This window comes from Eleutherodactylus coqui, chromosome 1 (genome assembly GCF_035609145.1).
Source record: "Eleutherodactylus coqui strain aEleCoq1 chromosome 1, aEleCoq1.hap1, whole genome shotgun sequence".
NCBI lineage: Eukaryota > Metazoa > Chordata > Amphibia > Anura > Eleutherodactylidae > Eleutherodactylus > Eleutherodactylus coqui.
The window spans coordinates 111,025,803-111,047,292 of NC_089837.1; the positions used below are offsets into that span (position 1 = coordinate 111,025,803).

The following is a 21,490-nucleotide window of genomic DNA, read 5'->3' on the forward strand; positions in this document are numbered from 1 at the left end:
GGGAGACGTGGTCGTGCAGGGCTGGTACGGCACATCGGGAAAAGTAGTGGCGACTGGGAACTGAGTAGCGCGGGGCCGCTGCCGCCATCATACCTTTGAAAGCCTCCGTTTCCACAACCCTATACGGCAGCATCTCCAGGCTGATAAATTTGGCTATGTGCACGTTTAATGCTTGAGCGTGCTGGTGCGTGGCGGCGTACTTGCGCTTGCGCTCCAACACTTGCGCTAGCGATGGCTGGACGGTGCGCTGACAGACATTGGTGGATGGGGCCGAGCACAGCGGAGGTGAGGGTGTGGGTGCAGGCCAGGAGACGGTAGTGCCTGTGTCCTGAGAGGGGGGTTGGATCTCAGTGGCAGATTGGGGCACAGGGGGAGAGGCAGCGGTGCAAACCAGAGGCGGTGAACGGCCTTCGTCCCACCTTGTGGGGTGCTTGGCCATCATATGTCTGCGCATGCTGGTGGTGGTGAGGCTGGTGGTGGTGGCTCCCCGGCTGATCTTGGCGCGAAAGGTTGCAAACCACTGTTCGTCGGTCGTCTGCACTCTCAGTGAAAAACTGCCAGACCTTTGAGCACCTCGGCCTCTGCAGGGTGGCATGGCGCGAGGGGGCGCTTTGGGAAACAGTTGGTGGATTATTCGGTCTGGCCCTGCCTCTACCCCTGGCCACCGCACTGCCTCTTCCAACCTGCCCTGCTGCTGCACTTGCCTCCCCCTCTGAAGACCTGTCCTCAGTAGGCGTAGCAAACCAAGTGGGGTCAGTCACCTCATCGTCCTGCTGCTCTTCCTCCGAATCCTCTGTGCGCTCCTCCCTCGGACTTACTCCAATTACTACTACCTGAGTGGTAGACAACTGTGTCTCATCGTCATCGTCCTCCTCACCCACTGAAAGCTCTTGAGACAGTTGCCGGAAGTCCCCAGCCTCATCCCCCGGACCCCGGGAACTTTCCAAAGGTTGGGCATCGGTCACGACAAACTCCTCCGGTGGGAGAGGAACCATTGCTGGCCATTCTGGGCAGGGGCCCGGGAACAGTTCCTGGGAGTCTGCCTGCTCCTCAGAATGTGTCATTGTAATGGAGTTAGGAGGCTGGGAGGAAGGAGGAGCAGCAGCCAGAGGATTCAGGGTTGCAGCAGTGGACGGCACAGAACTCTGGGTGGTCGATAGATTGCTGGATGCCCTTTCTGCCATCCACGACAGGACCTGCTCACACTGCTCATTTTCTAATAAAGGTCTACCGCGTGGACCCATTAATTGTGAGATGAATGTGGGGACGCCAGAAACGTGCCTCTCTCCTAATCCCGCAGCAGTCGGCTGCGATACACCTGGATCAGGAGCTCGGCCTGTGCCCACACCCTGAATTGGGCCTCCGCGTCCTCGCCTGCGTCCACGTCCTCTAGGCCTACCCCTACCCCTCAGCATGCTGTATTACCAGTAGTGCAGAAACAGAACGCTGTAATTAAATGTGCCGCTTATTGGCCTGTGGTTGGAGGCTGACTTCCCTTACGGAACGCACAGCAGAGCCAGGAAACAATTTTGCGCACGCCTGTAGTGAGACGTAGCTAGTGGAATTCACAGCGCAGAAGCAGTTAAGTGGCCAAAGGCCAGTAGTAGGCCTTAAGTATTTTGCTTCTATTTTTTTTAAATGCTGAGCTGATACAGCAGACAGATACTGTAGGCAGCGTATAATATTATGTATACTGTTTCCCTCTGGCAGGATGACGGCGATCATGTAACAGAGACAGCAGATCCAGGAAACAATTTTGCGGAAGCCTGCTGTAACGCTTAGCTGCGTATTAATTAGGACTACTACCCCCAGCAGATAGATACTGTAGGCAGCGTATAATATTATGTATACTCTTTCCCTCTGGCAGGATGACGGCGATCATGTAACAGAGACAGCAGATCCAGGAAACAATTTTGCGGAAGCCTGCTGTAACGCTTAGCTGCGTATTAATTAGGACTACTACCCCCAGCAGATAGATACTGTAGGCAGCGTATAATATTATGTATACTGGTTTCCTCTGGCGGGATGACGGCGATCATGTAACAGAGACAGCAGATCCAGGAAACAATTTTGCGCAAGCCTGCTGTAACGCTTAGCTGCGTATTAATTACGACTACTACCCCCAGCAGATAGATACTGTAGGCAGCGTATAATATTATGTATACTGTTTCCCTCTGGCGGGATGACGGCGATCAATTTTTTGGAAAAAGCCCACTGCCTATATAGCCTGAATATCTCTTTCCCTGCCTCACCAGTACTGGCCCTATACTCTGTACAATGACTGCAGACTGCGGACGCAATGGTCTGCACGGCCGATATACAAAAAAAAAAAATTGTGCAACACTGCTAAAAGCAGCCTCAACAGTACTGCACACGGTCAGATGTGGCCCTAAGAAGGACCGTTGGGGTTCTTGAAGCCTAAAATAACTCCTAACACTCTCCCTATAGCAGCTCCGGCACCAGCAGCACTTTCCCTGATCTCTGTCAGAATGCATCTGTGGCGAGCCGCGGGAGGGGCCGATTTATATACTCGGGTGACACCTGATTTCCCCAGCCACTCACTGCAGGGGGGTGGTATAGGGCTTGAACGTCGCAGGGGGAAGTTGTAATGCCTTCCCTGTCTTTCTATTGGCCAGAAAAGCGCGCTAACGTCTCAGAGATGAAAGTGAAAGTAACTCGAACATCGCGTGGTACTCGTTACGAGTAACGAGCATCTCGAACACGCTAATACTCGAACGAGTATCAATCTCGGACGAGTACGTTCGCTCATCTCTAGTTTTAACTACATAAGACAAGATGATTTTACAGCTGTAGAGTGTACAAGTCAATACAATGTGGCCCCACCATTGGGCAGTGAGCAGGTGCATTGATGTAATATGGTGCATGTAGGGTGGCATATATTTTGGCATGCACAATGCTGACTCTCGGATGCCAGGGGAAGCGGCAGATGTAACCAGTGATTTGATATAAGGCTCATGTGTAATACTGCTGATTCTTATCTTTCATTCATTGGTCAACATATATAAAGGGAAGAACATGACAGATGTCCATTACCCCTGAAAAGCCATACCCTAAGCAGAGATACGCATGCATTTTTTTCACCTCAGGTCCTGTGAATGTTGGCTATTTTAGCCTTTATGCTTCTTTCTAACTTATTCTGACACTGTTTTTCAGCATTATCTGACTCCATATTATTCTATAGGATGGTTGTACGGATCGAAATCTTTCCCCCTCATCCTCACTCTCATGCATCTTTATTGGTATGCCTATATATCTATATGTATCTATATCTATATATATTATGTACTTTAGGTGATATGAATACTATATACCTTCCAATGTATAGACACTTTAGCAATTCTTGTTATTCTTATTATCAGACCAATTTATATTCCTTATGCCTTTACATCCTGGGGGTGTGTGTATTAATATTGGATACCAGTTGAATTTGTTTCCCTTTATAGTATATAGACCTTTTGGGTTTAGTCATTTTTTACTGCATGTTATGGTTTCCTCACTAATTTTTGGCACGTTAGCAAATCTTGACAGGGCTGCGACCTGCAGTTTTACCAACATTTTTATCTCACGCGACCTGCTGATCCTCTTTTTTGTTTCTCGTTGTGTCATTTGTCTTTCATTTTTCTGTTTTGCCAATACTTTAATAAAACTTGTACCGTTTTTGCATACCCCGGTGTGCATTATCTTTTGATGGGTTAGAGAGTTATTGTTTAACATTGTTGTTTAATTATCCATTTAGCTGCACTCTTTTATGTTGACTTGTAAAAGTGGTGTCACTCATCCATGTGACATACAGTGTGGTCCTCACTAGTGCCAGCCTCTTGGGTGTACGACTTGTGTAACTGCACAGGGCGCATCACTCTACTAATATGAGGGATGCCCCATCTAGCCTCATTCCTAAAGGTTAGGCGGGGGAAGGGGTTAAATTCAGTTTCACTCACCCCATCTGCTGGCTGCTTTGAGTATCTGATGCACTGAATCTCACGCATAGCAGTACCTCTTCTCTCCTCCCCCAATCCGGCTTCAGTACTCCGAGTATAGTGAGTGTCAAGGCCTGATTGGGGAAGCAATGAAGAAGTACTGACATGCAAGAGACTCGGTGCGTCAAATGCTCTGTGTATTACTAAATTTATCTCCTTTCACCTGCCAGAGTTTTAGGAGTGGGTTGCAGTGGACCTAGATGTGTTGGGGCACAGAGAGCCTTATTACTAAGTGTGGTCACAGAGAGGAGTATTACTAACTGGAACACAAGGGGTCCTATTATTAAGAAAGCCCACAAATGGGGTCACTATTACTCTTTGGGGAAACAGAGGGTGTCCTATTACTATTAAGCAACCTGTATGTTTAATAGTATAATATAATCTCCTCAATCCCGTTCAGTGCTCATTCCATCAGACGAGCTCTCTGATAGCTCAATATGTCCAAGCACTTTAGACAAAAGGTGCGCGGAATTAGTGATTTGGGGCATTTCGGGTGTCCATCAACCACAAAAAAACCTATCATTTGTAACGGCCAATTCCAGACTTTTGTTTGGCATAAATGTAATTGGTCCTGGAATCTTTACTGTAGCTGGTGAGATCATTTACATGTATTTAACTCTAATTAATTAGAACTTAATAAAATTTGACTTGCCTAAAACCACAAACAATATATATCAATAAAATATACCTATATAGCATATACAAAACCTATAAACTGACTTGATTAACCTTATTAGTTGTAATTAAAGTTATTAAACTCTAACAAAAGCCTCAAATAATAATCTGAACCCAAGTAAAAAACCTCTACCCAACTGCAACACTACTTGGATTGGCCATACAATATATATTAGCTGATAGATATGTTTACTAATGGCATTTCTTATCTAATAGACCCAATTAACTCTAATTAAATCTAATCTAAAACTAATTAGAGCTAATTAAACTCTATTTTTACCTGCTAAGTGGTCAGGGGATACACTATATATTAGCTAGTTATGAAGGTAAAACAGACTAATAGGTCATTTACACGGGACGATTATTGCTCACAATTAGTTCAAACAAGCTTGAGTGATAATTGCGTAATGTAAGGCCTCTTTCCCATGAGGGACCTACGCGTGTCCACATCTGTGCACCACAAAATCGTGGCTGATTGTGTACAAAAACGTGTTAATGGATGTTTTTTTTTTTTATTGAGCCCTGAGCTTAATTAGCATTAAAATCAACCATTCACACGATCTGGAGCTGCATGTTGCAGAAAAACAGCACTGCTGTTTAAGAATTCGGGGACAACAGAGAGAGAGAGAGATTGCAGCAGCAGCCCCAAAGTCCCTTGTTTGGCTGAACAGTAAATGTCCCACTGTAAGCTCCTGTTAGTCCCTGCAGGGATGAGGGGACTCCCTGGGGGTTCCGTTCATTGCTGGGGACTCCCTTCATCTCATTGGGTCTGTAGGTAACCCTGAGGATTTCCCCTATAGCAGGGCTAGAGAAAGGGCTGGGCTAGAGGGGACTCGCCAAGGGAATCCCCCATAGCGGGAAGAGTGAGGGCAAGGCTAGAGGTGTGCCCCACCTTTCTCTCATTGCTATGGGGGAACCCCTCAGAGATCCCCTATAGCCCTGCCCCCTCTCTCTGCTATGGGGTTTTCCTTCAGGAAGTCCCTTTTAGCCCCTCTCTCTCATCACTGTGGGGGAATTCCCCTATTGCGAGCAGAGAAGGGTTACCTTGCAGGAGCTGCTGAGGTCCTTTTTTTTTGGAGGTGCAATTCCTTCATCTGAATGTTTCCATAGAAAACCATAGGTTTTAATAGCTGCCTTTTTTTGGCGTGCCTACATCACATCTAAAGGACTCTCATCTGAATAAGCCTTCAGTGCAAAACACATGCTCACTGGTCGTTCACAGGTTTTTAGAGCTGACTTTCAGTTTGCTTAGAAACCATCACTAGATCGCTGGTTTATCGTTCAGTGTAAATGCTCCTTGCTCAGAGCTTCACATAGAAAGTGAAGAGCTGAATGAGAAACCTGCGATCAAGCAGTGAAGTCAGTCCATGTAAATGCTCTGCATGAGCGTTGATGACCTTAGTCATGATGTCAGCACTTGTGCAGTTATGTACCTGACTTTGCCCTATATAAAAGAGCCATTAGATCAAGACTGCAGTAAATGTGTGTTATACACTAGCTTGTTCTCATCATTAGCTCATCGTCTTCCCAGAAAGTAAGTTTGTTGGCTTAGACGTTGCTGGCCAGAAAGCCGGTGAATTTGGAAATACCGGGGGAAGCAAAAGGAGAGCAGGGACATGGCACTGAAGAGGGTGCTTGTACACAGGGCATTTAACATGCCACAAATGCCTATATTCTTGCAAACTACATAAGACATGAAGAATTAGCATATATATAGCTGTATGGCAGTCTTGAAAGAGTTCCTATTGTAGTATATATTTATCTATTTCATAACTTATTATTCTCCCACTGGGTTTGTCCTTCAGGTTTTGATGATAATTTGTATTACTCATACTGTTACTTCAGGATTCCTCCAGGTATTCCACTTTTCCCTACACTACAAAAATATACTGATAAGGCCAATGGCTTCTTTTGAAATAGTCCTCAGAAAACAGAGGGGTCACTGATGGCTGTGGCCGACAGGAGGAGGCAGTAAAGGAAGCTGTTGGCCAAAACCAGCAGCCTTAACCCTTTCCAATCCAATTTGCATCCTGGTTTTCCTAGGGGGGCTTACTCTTTTTCTGCCATTGGCACTATATGCTGGCTAAAGCCAGTACTGGACGAGGTGACACGTTGGATAGACCCTGACAGCAGAGAGGCTGGCAATATACAGTAAGAGAACCCCAATGGACGTCTTCCAGCATCGGAGCTGTGCAGCCATAAATCATAATGTCTTCAGAGGTCAGACAGTGGATTGGAAAAGGTTAACAACTACTATGTAAACTAAGAGTAATTTCACACATGGCAGAAAAATCCAACATAGTCAAATTTACCACAGAATTGCTGTGAATTTGCAAAGGGCTAAAACCACAGCAAATACGCCTCAAGTGCAAAGAAAAATCCACATGGAAGAAAAGCAGATTTCGTGGTAGATTTTTCAGCGAAGTGTAAAAGCACCCTACAGAAAAAAACACATAGAAAGAGAAAATATGTAAGCCTCATACATACGTCTATCAACTGTAGATGCTAGCCTACTTGAAATCTAAGTTCCTAGAACTAATAGTATATGAATGTTTGTAAGGTATGCTGGGTAGATGTGTTGTGCGCGGTTAAAATATCTCTCTGTCCCAAAATAAGTGACCTTTTATGTTCACTGAAACTCCAAATTAGAGAAAAGAGAATATGTTAAGCTTCTAACTATCCAATTCTAGAAAGCGTTAGCTATTTCAGGCTGAAATAAAAAGATGTCAAAATGATTGATGTGTGTGCCATGAAATACTCGGAATCAGCAGATTTTCTACATTGCATGAAACAATACACTCATTCTTATCTCTGGCTCGGACACTATGGTTTAAAGGAAGTTCTCCATGGCTAATTATTATTCAAAATGGTATAATGTACTATATATACTTCATTTCAGTAAAACGTACTTCTATATGTAAGCAAGCAGTGAAGTAACTATAGAGCAGGGATGCACAACATACGAACCGCGGGCTGTGACATGACTAGTATATCAAGAGACTAGTCGCTAGCCTATTAACATCATAGTCATATCACAGTCATGTCACACTAGCAGTAAAACCTAAACTTTACCACTAGCGCTAGCATGACATGACTGTGCAGGGTAAAGGGCCTTCAGTGAATAACAGTAATATGACTGGCTGTGCGGCTGGTCACATGACTGTCATTCAAGTCAGGGCCTGTAGGCCCCTGGAAGATATATGTAGATTTAGTATAACAAATAGACTTGGAGAATAGATTGGAAAAAGAAGCTTCCATTAATAGATGTTACCGAACCGTTGGATTGCCTAACTAACTCTAAGAATATCCGTAAGGCCTCTTTAACACTAGTGTTGTGATCCGGCCGAAAATCGCATGAGCGAGAAAAAGCCACGATGAAGTCGCAGCTAAATCTCTAGTTTTTTTTATCCATTCACACATATATACACCACAGCCCGGAATCCTTCCAGTGGCTCAATAGAGTCAGCCAACATAGTTTAGCAGCGCTAGCTGCTGCTAAACCTCCGCCCCTCCTTTTGCCATCAGCACCAATAGAAGCCTTATGTGGCTAATGGTCGCCCATGTGAATGAATGCATTGGAATCCAATGCTTCACATGGTCGCAATTTGTTTATCATGGTAAATTAGCCACGTAAAAACGCCTGTTTCAATAAGGCCTTACTGTAATGTGCACAGAATATTCTAACCATCTTTTACTAATCACAAAAGTTAGCAATACACCTCAGTTATAAAATATGTGGTAGTACCACCGGGTTTCACTAACATGTGTTTTGTAGCGCTGTTGCATCACATGATTTTGTATTCCGTGTGAAAGCAGCCTTATTAGAATGTTAGCATGATAATCTACCAATGTAGTATTTGTTATATTGACAACCAGCATAGTACACTATTGACATAGTGTATCATTATAATAGGAAGTGCCACAGTACCCCTACAGTAAAGCACATTTTTCTCCTTAAGATCCAACTTTTATGTTTATTCTTCCAACTGGAATTTACTTTTAACATTAAGCATTCTTATCTGTTCTAGTCAATCATATCATTGCAGAAGAGCAGAGATGGACATACCATAGGTATTACATCTAACTGAAGAGAAGTTCAACACATCAGGGTATCACAAAATCCAATTTTATTCATTTATTAAATGGATTATTGTCAGGATCCACCAATGTAGACCCACTGTGCCACACAATGGTTTGACTTTGGGCCAAATCCAAAGGGGTTACCTGAGGAACCTCGATCTACACCCATTAACCCCATCAGTCTGAATCTGGGTTTTGCTGTGGGATCCCCAGGCTGTTGCACTGGAAGTGATCTATGCCACCATAGACCGGGGTGCAGTACTTGAGCGTGTGAATGGAGGTGTAGTCTGGGAAATCTGGAACAAGGCAGGCAACATATACTTCTACAGACAGTCTAGAGGTCAGGGCACACAGAACAGGTTTAGTACAGTACAAACAGGCCAGGAGTCAGGGCAGACAGCAGACAGCTAAATGGTTAATATAACAAGCCGAGATCAGGAGTGGAGAATCCAGAGAAGTCAGGGAGAGCCAGAGTCAGATGCCAGCATGTATGATTAGCACCTTCAGCTGGACTAAAAAGGTCAAATCTTAGGCATCTTGTTTAGGGGGAAAGTGCCAGATACTACTAAAGATGCTTAATGATTGTCAGGTGGCAATTGCAGGATACGCGCTGGCCCTGTAAGACTGAGAACATGTGAAGTAATTATTGTCAGTGCCTCAGACATTGCCACAAGTGTTCTCCCTATAAGATTTCCTCAAATCATGACCAGTTCGGGGTCGTGAGGACTGGAGTTTGGGAAACACTGAACTAGACCCTGTCATGGTCCATTCATATTCATTAATAAAGTTGGATTTTATGCTACCCAAATGTGCTAGACTTCAGTTTAGTGCTTATTCAGTCTTTTGTGCACCGGGACGAGAGGTTGGCTAAGCTAAAGCAGGAAAGTACATATGTATACCCTATGTATGGAGTTGGGGGAGTAAGAAGCCAAGTAAAATAAGTAAAAAAGTTGCATGTGGTATCCAAACCTCATTATACCCATTCTCACTCTTATAATGCATCCGTCTAGTTTACTGTAATTGTCGTTAAAGTGTACCTCCAGTTGTGACTGCAGTTGTGTCCTTAGTGGGTGTCATGTGTACCAGGTCCAAGAACGGCTTGCCAGGTCCCTCACTGAATTTTAAAAGTGACAGCAACAGACACAGCTGGAAGTTTGTGAAGTTCAGCCTTCTGGGTAGACCTATGGCACCAAATGGCAACCAGACAGCTTGCTTTCCCAACTGCATTTCTCTACCATCATCTTGATATAATTGGAGCAACAGTCTTTATTATCTGATCTCCAGGAGAAAATAACTGAATCAAAGAAGTTGAATATTTGAATTGATTTATGAAATATAAAGACACTAAAAGGTTGGTACATCCTATCTACTAATCAGGGGCGTAACTAAAGGCTCAGGGGCCGGGTGCAAAAGTTCAGCTGTCCCCCCTCCCCTCCATCTATACCCATACTCAGATGCGTAACTTGAATATTCGAGCCCCAAAGCAAAATCTGTAACAGGGCCCCCCAACTATAATGCTTTATTCATAGTACTTGCCTCCCTATATGGAGAAGAGAGGCCTTATGGGCCCCCTACGGGTCCTGGGCCTGGTTGCAACCGCATCCCTTCAATCCCCTATAGTTACGCCCCTGCTACTAATATTACTGATTCATGGTTGTAATATGGTATCAAGAACATGCAGTATATAGGCCTGTAAGTCAGTAGGACTTTGCTTTATGAAATTGCACATTTTGTTTCAGCCGTTCTAATGTTTACTATGACCCACAATCTCATAACTGACGCTTGCAGCATGACTAGAGGTGGGAATCCTCAATATTGCTGCTTTGCATAAAAATAGAGGAGAGAGAAAAGTAAATTCCAATGATTCTACCATTACAACTAGCCTTTGAAAGCACAATGTTTTCAAGGCTGTGAGGGTCAGAGCCCGTGAGAATGAGACTCATCCTCGAATAGCTTCACTGGAGCAAACTGCTTCAAGCTAATGTGCCATCACTGATTCCCAGATTAGCCGAGTCAATGAGAGGTTGTTGTGTTGTTTTGTTAGAGAGCAACAATTCCTTGATATTTACAGTTTAACACTCGAGCAGATGACTGCCGAAAGAATGTTTACTGGATGTTCATATGGTGCCAAGTGGATTTGTTTGGAGTACTGAAAAAATGAGTCTAAATAATTCAGATATATTGTAAAAGTTATTTATATCAGTCACTATTCTTAGGGCCTCTTTAGACACAGTGACTATTGCTCAAAATTTGCTCATCTTCCATCTTTTTAGCGATAATTGTTATGTCTAAAAGTGTGGCCATCATGCACTTTTAGTGCACTTTTCGCTGATCGCTGACCTGTTGCTTGCTAAAAGTCAGCGATCAGCCTTATCAGGGCCACATGCTGAGTTCTCAGCGGGATACAGCTGATACTATTGTTTCAGCTGGTATCCTGCTTCGAGAACAAATCACAAGTATGCAGAAGACAAGCAGTCCAGCTTCTCTTCTGCATACTCCGCTTGGAGTGCTCAGCTGTATAATGGCTAAGTGCCCTGAGAAGAGAACAGCTGTATACAGAAGATAGCAGTTCCGCTTGTCTTCTGTATACAGTGTGAGCTTCATTTACACATTAGTAAGCTGTTAAGTAGCTAATTAGCTCTGTCTCATTCCTGCAGGGAATATCCCTCCAGTCCCACTTAGATGAAGGGAAGCCCCATAGAGAAGGTGGTTCCCCCGGGGCTTTCCTTCTCCCTCTCTCTCTCGCTATAGGGTGATTCCCCTGTAGTGGGGAAAAAGAGGCAGAGTGGCTATAGGTCTTCCATGAGAGTGGGAAGAGAGAGGGCGAGGCTAGAGGGAACCGCCCTCTAGCCCCTTCCTCTCTCTCTTTGCTATGGGGGAATCCCTGGAAGAGCCCCTCTAGTCCCGCCCTCTCTTTGTAGCGCCTCCCCGCTAAAGGGCAATTTCCCCATAGCAGAGAGCGGGATGGTGGGGCTACAAAGAGAAGGCGGGCTCGAGGGGCTCTCCCAGGGATTCCCCCATATCAAAGAGCAAGGAGACGGGGCTAGAGGGCAATTCCCTCTAACCCAGCCCTCTCTCTCCCTGCTCTCAGGGAAGCCCTATAGCCACTCCCCCTCTTTCTCCGCAAATGGAAACAACAGTTGTTGCATATAAACACAACCACCAACAGGGAGATATTTGATAATTCATTCATTAGTGACTAGTCCTTTCATTTCAGCTCAGCAAAAAAGTAGCTACTGGTTCCTGTAAAGTTGCTTGGTGTAAAGTCACAGTCGTTTGTATTTGAATGATTTGCAAATGAATTTACTTGGATTTCTCTCTTTTGGGATGCTAACAACTCACTTTAGCGCTTATTCTGTACGGCAATTAAGATGATAGCTCGTCAGTGACAACTTGTGCTGTGTATGTTCCTTTCAGGAACAAGAATATTCTGTATGAGACTAGGAAGAAAAGTATCTGTTTTTTTTTTAGAAACAGTTCCACTCTTTTTTATAGGTAGCATTTAGTATTGTACTTTACTTGAATGAGCCACAAAATCAAACACAACCCATGCACAAACGGGGCACTGTTTCTGGGAAAAGAACATTTTTTTTGCTATCTCAATACAAACAGTCTTAGGAAGGCAACATGACAAATCAGTTTCTTAATGTATCTATATGTTTTCAGTGGTCAGCTTCTTTACTATGGAGCACCCATTTTCAGTCTTTCTTATAATTCAAACACGAATTTAGAAGCCCAGTTATGTCCCTTGGGGTCTGGGAGGTCGTCTTCAAGTTCAAATATTCATGCACTTGCATTGGCCCCTAAGAGCAATATACATTTTTATATGAATGGAAAGGGAGGGATGAAGGGTCTGAGTTCTTTAGTAAAAAACTAGAGCATCCAGGGCTTAAGGTACCTTTACAGGGGTCAATAATCACCTGAATTCTTACTGGAAACAGCTAATTTGGGTGATGACCATCCCATGTACATGCGACCACCGACAGGACACTGAGCAAGAAATCGCTTACCTATCACAGTCAATAGGTTTTTAGCAGAATTAAAAACCAAGCAACTATCAGGCCACATAAACAGAAATCGCTCAATATTTGAGCAACTGCTATTTACTGTGAATGGAGGCGGGCAGCTGGAACAAGTTCCAGACACGCCAACTCTATTCACTTAAACAACTATCATTCCTGTAAAAAGCACAAGAGTAATAGTCGGGAGGTAGCCCGTTGGATGGCTGTCAAGCACGTATGCACCCTGCAGTCGTAGAATGCAAAGGTACTCTTGGGGCAAAGTCAGACGAGTGTTTTTTTGCGCGCACCTACATGTGTAAAAAAAGCGCGTCTACTAGAACCATTGGTTTCCTATGATGTGTTCACATGTCCATTTTTTACAGGTGCAAAATACTCTTGCATGCAAAAGATAGGACATGCGTGCACCAGGAAGGTTCGTTCTGCGCGTAACATTGTGTGAGGTCACAGGCAGTCCTCTCATCACTGAACATGGCGACAGTACTGTCACAGCGTTCATTGATGAGGGGACTGCAGTGGGGACGAAAGAATCCTCTGTCACAGCTGTGGCAGAGGATCGTGGTGTTCTCCTATTGATTTCAATGCGATGCAGGCAACCCCCGCAGTGATTTTCGGGGAAGGGCTTCAAATAAAAACCCTTCCCTAAAAATCATCTCTAGCTGCTGGAGTAAATTAATATATATATATATATATATATATATATATATATAAATATATATATATCACCTGTCCGCCACTGTGCAGCTCCGACACGTCTTCCCCCTGGCTCTCCGACACTGTTCTGAGGCACTTTCTTCTGGCTGGGGACTAAAAATCCCTACCCCCTGAAAGCACTGGGTCTGATTGGCTGAGTGCTAAGCCAATCACAGGCAGCACTCAGCCATTTACTGAATGACAGCTGAGCGCTACCTTTGACTGGTCACAGAGCTCAGCCAATCAGAGGCAGCGCGCAGCCATTCATTGAATTCAATGGGGTGGCCAAAGTGCCAGTCCCATTGAAAGCAATGGACATGGAACTTCGGTCAGGCACATTTTGCACATCTGTGCAGCGATTTTTTTTTTGCGCACATAGGTGCGCAATATAAAAATGCTTCTCTGACTGAGTCCTTGCCAAGTAAATCTAGTAAAGACTTCTATTCAAATATCCTTTAGTTCACTATAGAGTATGTATATTTATTGCAGCACTGTACAATAACAACTTAATTGCAAACCTCAATTTCAAATAGCATAAATCTCATGAATCTGGATTGTAGACAAGTTGTAGATTTTCTAATCCACGGCATATTACATCAATTGTATCAATTTTTACTCAAGTTTTCACTCATTTAAAAATTGTGGACTATCAGTCACATTCCACAAGTAATTATTTTAGATTGTGCATAAACGTTTGTGAATTACAACAGGTGCAAGGTGTTTTTGTTTACATTTCAGCAGTGATTAGGCACCATACCAGAACATGACTACTGCATCCAATCACTGTCTGCAGTATTCATGTCTCGTACATAATGCTAACACAAACACTTAGGGTACTGATTGGCTGCAGCAGTCATATGCCATACATACTAGGATCACTGATGGATTCGGTAATTCTCTCTAGTTGTCAGGTGTCTGATTAACGCGCCATGTAAGATGCCATATTCATACAGACTGGGAGATCACAGAGGTTTCAGCTTTAGATTTAACAAGTGAGCATGACTTTTTCTTTCTTTTTTTTTTAACCACATATGAAGCTAAAAATGTTTTAAATATATAGCCCATTAAAAGGGAATGTATCATCAAAAATGACAAGCTTATATGGTAAACATTTTTACGAATTTGGGGTGATTTCTTTTTCATTTTCCATGTCACTATATTAAAAAAAAAAACCTGAAATCCTGCAGTTTTCACTCTGACCACTAAACTTAATATTCTGGCCCTTCTTGTTCTGCAGAGATCACTTTTCATTATCAACATAAACAGAATTACAATGTAAGGTACCATGATAGTCCCATCTGTATATATATGATAGTCACATCTCACCTCTTCCCCTCCCTGCACAGGTCACAAAGCATGCCTAGATTACCCTCTCAGGGCTCAGTCACACGGGCGCATCAGGGCGCCGATGCGCCCGTCTTACTGCATGAAGAAGACGGCTGCACTGCAGGTGCGGACGACCCTCCGCACCACCAGAAGAAAGAACACATGACCAGCAATGGAGACGGTCATGTGTTCTTTCTCCGCACCTGCAGTGCGGCCGTCTTATCGTGCAGTAAGCCCTCATAGAACATCTCTAGTCTACACATTCCTATGGTGGCCATGTAACTACTATAAAACATCTATTTGAATGTTAACTGCAATCAGGCAAGATAGCAGCCCTCATAGTCATGTACACGCAATAGAATAAAAAATCCACTGTCAGAACATTGGAACAGATTAGAAAAAAAGAACATGTTTTACTATTTGGTTTTAATTAGTAAGAATACATTTAAGTGATACATTCCCTTTGTATACACAGCAGTAACACACAATATGTCATATTTATTCGAGGTAGAATGCTAAAAAAGGGAAAAATGTTTTGCCTATTAGTAATTAGTTTTTCGCTATGGTAATGCAATTTACAAAACAATAAGATCAATTAGAAGCACTGATAAATGACATATTCGGTAATATTCGCTGTGCCTGTAGTGTTTATTTTTAGTATTTATTACCATTTTCATTGTTCTATCCAATTACATGACAAAATGAGTCCTAATAAATCTGTGTAAGTCGACTATAGAATCAGTAATAATTATGATAAGCTTATTTAATCTGGTTTTGCTAATTGCAAATCAGAAAAAAAAGGTATTTTCAATGCCTGCAATTATACAAGACATGGGAAACGTCTAATCTCTGCATGCAGATGTATGTGTCAAAATCAGAGGCAAGAGCGGAGATCTTAGTTTTGATTAAAACAAGCTCAGCTCTTATTAAACCCTGGCATCCTTTGTGCTTGGATAACTTCTTTTCTAGTTGAGTTAAGGTATTATGAGCAAAGTGTAAAGAGGCAATTTACAAGTTTCTTCCACACCACTGGAAGTACATTGGTTTGCTATCAATCTTCTTCATCCTCCTCCAACACAATTTGAGGAATTAGCATTTCATGGTATTTTCTGAGTATTCTGCACTGTCCAAATTCAGAATCATTCGTTATGCAAATACTGAAAACGCTTTCATTTTGTTAAAGGTTACAGGTCTGGCGCACTTGCGATAAGTGCATTAGCCAGGGATGGATTTGGTTGGCAGAAAAGCTTCCGATACAGAGCCCAAACAAATTCATCAACATAACATTCCTCCTCTAATATCCAAATTACAGAATGCCAAAAAACTGCTGTTGTCTAGAAGACAAGGCGATTCCCAGCTTTTTGTTCCATTTGGTTTCTGCCAGAATATTATCTTTCGCTCCCCAGACACTCTTTATGACAGACGCTCGTTTATAAAGACAATTCAATTCTCATTTGAAAGAAATTTCTCTCTGTATCTCACATAACCGCCACTTCAACTTAGCAGACCATGGTGATAGCTTGTGTATGCGTCTAATGCAACAAGCTGGTGGGCTTCAGTTTTATGTGTTCTAGTTTTATCTTTACAACCCATTTCGATTTTTTTCTCAGTCATATCCATTTTCTTTCCATGTACAGTACAATAATATCTGTTCGGTACAGAGGCAGTTGCTCTTTTTGGTTCTTTCTATGCATAATTGTTAACTTAAAATAGAGTCTATTGTGTGTGCTGCAATGATAACCAAAGTAATGGGAGAAGAAATACGTTGTTTTTATGGAGGATATTCATTCTCAGAATACACCTGGGCTTTGCTTTCCGAGGCAAGGTGTCCAAATGTTCTAAATTTGCATTAACAAAATCACTTGCCAGAACAAATCAATAGATGAATAAATATATTGTCCACATGTACTTCTTTCACTAAGACAAGCCAATCTTTTTTATGCAACTATCCACGTGTACGTACAATTATTTTATTTAGAACAGAGGTGTGATATATTTTTTTCCAGAAATATTGCTCACTGTCATCTAATGGGCAGTGTCTGGTTTTCCTGCTCAGCTTCATTCAATTGAAGGCATAACCCTTCTACAAGCAATGTTTGTAAGATACTCATTTTCTCTTGGTAAAAACTTTACAATCCACTTTACAAGCAAAAACAACTAGGTTTTCTTCAGAGTAGTGATAAAGGCTATGTACATTGTGAGGGAAATTATATCTTGTATGATTTAGGTTTGTATTTCAGTCTAATTTGGGCTATGTCTGCAAGCAGAATGTTTTTCAGGGTAAATTTCTTACACTATATTAATGTTTACCACCTGAGACAAAGACAGTGAGTCCCCAAAAGGCAAGATACACCAGATTTCCTTTAGAACAATGGAACCAGCAGAGAGATGAATCAACAAAACGTGATCATTCTTTACACTTCAAAGGAAAACCAGTTTGAACCAAATGAATAATGTAGCTGTATTTGGTTTTGTAACACCCCTTTCTGTAGAAACTTGAAACTATTTGCCTAAAAAAGCTGTGTCTTAATACAATAAAGCAGAAAAGCTCTTGGGTAACACATACATCCATCTCTTTATGTTGTATGAGAACATTTTCTCAGAGCTCCTACCAACCACACCTAATATGGCATCCACAGCATATCTAAGAACGTGACTGTGCTAACATACACCTTTGTTACACTTTTTTCTTTTATCAATGTATCTTTGGAAATGGAAACTTTTTGTAATTAGTTTTCATAAAGAATTTCTGATGCTTTGCATGCTTGTATTGTTTTCTGATGCACTGTAGACTGGAGGACTAACAAGCTAGCAAAATCATCAGTAAGGTCTCAGTCACACGGGCACATCAGCGCCCGTGTTACTGCAGGAAGGAGACGGACGTACCTGAAGACGGCCGTCTCTCTGCAGCGCCGGAGGAAAGAACATGTGACCGGCTTCATTGCCGGTCATGTGTTCTTTCAGCAGCACTGGAGAGAGACGGCCGTCTTCAGGTACGGTCGTCTTCTAACTGTCAGTCACACGGGCGCATTGGCGCCAGTGTACGGATGCCGATGCGCCCGTGTGACTGAGGCCTAAGAGTAAACTGACAGCTGCTTCTCAGCCCTTCCCCTAGCCTGCTCAATTGAGCAAGAACAAGAATGCTGTGAGGGAGGCACATTGCACAACAAGAGATTTGTGAGATACTACCACTCAGGGACTTTTTGCAGTGATAGGAAAAAGACAGCACATAGTCATTTGTAAGTTCATGTGAGTATTCCACACAGGAAAGTGCAGTCTATGGAAAGCAAAATCAGCATGTTAATACTTATTATATTTACTCCAAGTCATAAGTAGCAAAAGAGGATAAAAGACCCGTAATATGTCTGCAGGGAGAAATCTTATTACAGAGGGCTGTATGGCTGTATCATCTCATCAGCCCCAATAACCCAGCATTCTGCACCCTGTAGTACTATTGTCACAGCACATAAATTGTTACATTTCAGAATGCAATAAGTGTATTTATTTCTTATCTGACTGGACTATTTGCCCTTACATAGAAGACTAAAACCTATGCTTTGTAGTTCTGGTAACAAGGATTAAAAGATCAGAGGAGTCAATAGGAAGAATAGCAATACTAAATTATGTTAACATAAAGAAATAGTCTTGAGAAATAGTGTATAATGCAATAACAAGACCCTTATTGTAGTCAGTTTCTTGTCTAAATGGGCCTTAAGAGCTTTGAGACTGTTTTGCAGATGTCAATAAACCTTATGATCAATAATCTTTCTAACCTTTGTATGATAACGCCCTCTTTCTTTCTGTATAAAAACTGGCAATGACTTCAATTAACCCTTTGCAATCCAATTTTGGACTCCTAGGGGTTTTTCTCTTTCTGCCATTATACAATGGCGCCATCTGCTGGCTAGAGCCAGTACTGCAGTACTGGACATGTTGGAGAGGCCCCCGACAACGGAGCGGCCAGTAATGTGCAGTAAAAATACCCTGCCGGACGTCTTCCGACATCAGAAACTTCACAGCCTTCAATCAGAATGTCTTTAGACGTTAGACAGTGGATTGGAAAGGGTTAAACAGAATTCTCCATGATATGCTTCTTGATATAATGTGGAGTACTTTCGTGTTATTCATAGATATTGCTGGCAATCGTCTCATCACGGGCTTCCATATCTACCAATTTGGCATCAGAATGGTACTGGTGTGGACCACTAACGCTACTATTTTGTCCTACTTTGCAAGGCCCTATGCCTAGGTCATCTGCCACTCACGCACCTGTCAATATTACAATTGGCCTGTGTTTTTAGTCCAGCTCATCTCCCAGAACCTTGTCGTTTGATCTAGAGACAGCACTGTGCTATAATCAACTACATCTTGCTTATTCTGCTCCTACACCATCAATCTATCCCTCACTAGTAATCATTAAATAGAAAGACGGCATTCTGTAGTATTGAGTGGGCGTGGCTACACAGCCTCTGACAAACGAGAGGGGAGGGGGGCCGAGCTTGTGCTCCTTCATGAGAGAGACCAACTGGTCAGTGCTGGGAATGCCCCCCATCCACAATTCTAAGTTGAGCAAAGAAAGCATTATGTTTTTTATGTGCATCAGAATAAAAACTCAATGCAAAAAAACAGATAAGTGCATCATTTGTTTTTCTGTAGGAACTTAGTAAAATTTTTGTGTGTATATTGATGTTTCATGCACAAAGATTTCCATCGCCTTTAATAATAAAAGTTAACGGCTCTGAAAACATTTGCCTTTCAAACCAGACAAGGAGCAGAAGGATTATGGCTAAGTGCTATATAAAGCAAACACAAGTGTGCGAGCTGAGTAAGTGTGGCTGTATTCTAAGTCTGCTGTTTCTTAAGTGTGTGACTTGGGATTAGTCGAATTGCTGAGTGCATCTTTGCCTATTATATTTGCATATGTTGAGTTGTGCTATATATAAAATCATAGTAATCTTTTAGCTTATACATTGGGCAATATTGTCTTTTTTGCCCTAGAGGTTAAATACATTGTGTCAAAGGGCTATATTGGAGGGACATATTGTTAAACATTGTTACATTTAAAAGCACATATAGTCTGTTTTTGGGTTTCAGTCTCCATTGCTTTGCACAGGTGATTAAGGGCAGGATTACCCAATCAGGGTGTGATAAATTGCATCTGGGGAACTTCCTGTGTCCATTCCAAACAGTGGAGGAACACAAGTATTACAGAAAAGTGCTACTTAAAGCAAACATGAGTGTGCCAGCTGAGTGAGTTGTATTCCAAGTGTCCAGTTTTCTATAGTGTATGATTTGGGATTAGTGACATTGTATTTAGGAACTTTAGAAGTGTCATTTGCATGTATTTATTGCTTATCTGAATTTTTGCATATATTACTTTTATTTAATCTGTATGATGCCCATTAAGAATGTGCTCCATTATTGACAATGTCGTCTAGCTTACATCTTGTGCCATTTATGCAGTCCTTATATAACCGTTCAAGGGTGCATACTTCTGTACAAAATGTGAGTGTGTTGCACATTTGGAAACCTAGATCCTGGATCTAAATGTGCGACTTGCAACACTAAGATCCATGGGCAACATGGGCCAACTTTGCTGAGAAATAGAAAATGTTTAAAACATCTTAAATATAATGAGCAGTTTATACCTTACAACAATAAAGGAATTAGGAATATGAGTAAATCAATGTGGGTTAATAAAGATGTAAAGGGGGGCAATAAACAACAAAATGAAAGTGTTTAAACAACTAAAACAAGAAGGCAGCAAAGAAGCACTAAAAACCTATAAGGAAAAAATAAATCATGTAAAAAACAGAGAAAAGCAGCAAAAGTAGAGACAGAGAGACTTATTGCCGAAGAAAGTAATGCTAAACTATTCCCCAATGATATAAATAGCAAAAAGATTAATACTGAAAGTGTTTGTACTGACTGTGGATGTGGAACCACTGTGTCAACCTACCGGGTAGGTGATGACCCAATCCAGCATGGCTGACAGCTAACCCTCGCAGTGGAGGCAAGATGCCTGATGTCCAATACCCATACGGAAATAAGCTACGGAAAAGTACCTTGCCCTGAGCTGATAATAGGGGGAGGGAAGACCCTGCCTATAAGCAGGGCTGGTGTCCTGAAAAGGACGACCCTATGGTCTTCCTCTAGGCGCTGACTGACCCTGACAGGACACCACACCTATAAAACAAAAGATTGATCAGTACCGGGGAAGTACGGAAGCAAAGAAGAAACAGGATGACAAGGATAAACAGAGAAGCAGATTCACAAGAACGACAGACAGTAAGATACATGGACGGACGAACAATAAAGCACAGAACACAGAATTATAGCAAAATAACTGCAGGAGCAGCGACTAAACATGAAGTCATGGAACAGGATTCTCAACAACACTGAAGCACTGTATGGAAGGGCCAGGGCAGCTATAAGAGCAGTGATGGGAAAAGGTGCATCTACTGAGCTGAAGGCCCAGAGCAATTAACTATAGGAGTGCTGGAATAGAATAGTTATATGCTCAGGGAACAGGTTGAGCAGGACGACGCCCGCATCTGCTAGACACAGAAGCAGAGGACTTAGTCTGAACAGTGCACCTAACAGTGTTGGCCCTTTGGAGTAATCAGATCTGGACTTTTCCAAAGCATTTCATACTGTGCTGCATAAACGGTTGGTATATAAAATGAGCATGTTTGCTCT

General features: G+C 42.4%; 1 protein-coding gene across 1 annotated transcript in view; it reads right to left on the minus strand.

The window, feature by feature from the left end:
• CLSTN2 (calsyntenin 2) overlaps positions 1–21,490 on the minus strand; it is a 529,216-nt gene that overhangs the window by 273,650 nt on the left and 234,076 nt on the right. The window lies entirely within an intron of this gene.